This window comes from Tachypleus tridentatus, chromosome 13 (genome assembly GCF_004210375.1).
Source record: "Tachypleus tridentatus isolate NWPU-2018 chromosome 13, ASM421037v1, whole genome shotgun sequence".
Taxonomy (NCBI): Eukaryota; Metazoa; Arthropoda; class Merostomata; order Xiphosura; family Limulidae; genus Tachypleus; species Tachypleus tridentatus.
The window spans coordinates 217,863,361-217,865,008 of record NC_134837.1 but is presented as its reverse complement, the minus strand read 5'-3'; positions in this window follow the sequence as shown (position 1 = coordinate 217,865,008).

Here is a 1,648-nt window from a genome sequence, read left to right as displayed (position 1 = left end):
TTGGAAAGAAAAACCTTCCCTATATTTTATATTCGGTCGTGTGAACACGAAATTACTTTAATTCAGTCACTTTCTATTAAACTTTAAATCATTTACAACAATAAAATAATTCTAGTATTTGTTAAATATCAATAAAAGAGTATATAGTGACTCAAAAATAGTTACTGAGCAATGTATAAAAATAATACACACGTAACCGTAAATCTAAAATTATACTTGAATAATGTATGAATCGAGAAGTAATTATTATAAGGTTCGGTTTGTTTAGAATTAAGCACAAAGCTACACAATGGTCTATCCGTGCTCTGTCTACCACGTTTTAACAGTGTGAGTCCACATACACACCGCTTTGTCACTGAGGGTTTATTGTAAGGTTTGGTTTGTTTTGAATTTCGCGCAAAGCTATTCGAGAGCTATCTGCGCTAGCCGTTCCTAATTCATCAGTGTAAGACTAGAGGGAAGGCATCTAGTCATAACCACCCATCGCCAACTCTTGGGCTACGTAGTCCTTTACTAACGAATAGTGGGATTGACCGTTACATTATAAAATCCCCACGGCTGAAAGGGCGAGCATGTTTGGTGTGACGGGGATTCGAACTCGCGACCCTCGGAATACAAGTCGAGTGTCTTAACCACCTAACCATTCCGAGTCCTTATTATAAGGAGAAAAGTGTTTTGTTGCACCCTCCCATTGACTCGGCAGCAAGTCTGAGAGGCTCAACCAATAAAACTAAGGTTCTGATACTCATGATGAGAACAACACAGATAGCCTGTTGTGTAACTGTATGCTTAAAAACAAACAACGCCTTCATTTTCTGTATTTTGTTTCTTTATTAAGAGTCTCTAAAAGTTAGATTAGTGTTGTCTATTCTACCTGTCCCTAAATAAGAAATGATATATTAGACAGAAGACAGCTAGTCAACATAACTCATCGCCAACTCTTGGACTACTGTTTACCAAAGAAATGTAGGTTTGACGGAAATATTATAACGTCCTCCCACCGGTTGAACGTACGTACGGTAACAGGATTTGAACTGAGATAGGCAGATTCTAAATCGAGAGCACTATCTTCCGGCCCGGCATGGCCAAGCGTGTTAAGGCGTTTTACTCGTAATCCGAGGGTCGCGTGTTCGAATCCCGGTCGCACCAAAACATGCTCGCTCTTTCAGCCATGGGGGGGGTTATATTGTTTCGGTCAATCCCACTATTCGTTGGTAAAAGAGTGGCTCAAGAGTTGGCGGTGGGTGGTGATGACAAGCTGCCTTCCCTCTAGTCTTACACTGCTAAATTAGGGACGGCTAGCACAGATAGCCCTCGAGTAGTTTTGCGCGAAATTCAAAACAAACAAACAAGCACTATCTTCCAGACGTGAAAGGATAGTGAGTCATAAGGAATTAGCAGAATATAATGACTGAATTATTCACGTAAAATAATATTCGTCTGAAAGCTGAAAACGCTGTAAGCCAGTAAGGTCATCATTCGTAATAATAATTTTGCTTTTTTGCTATACTTCTTCTACACGTTCCTCGCTGGTACAGCGGTAAGTCTACGGAGTTACAACTCTAAAATCAGGAGTTCGATTCCCCTCGGTGGACTCAGCAGATAGCCACACGTGGCTGTGCTATCAGAAAACACATGCACATTCTTC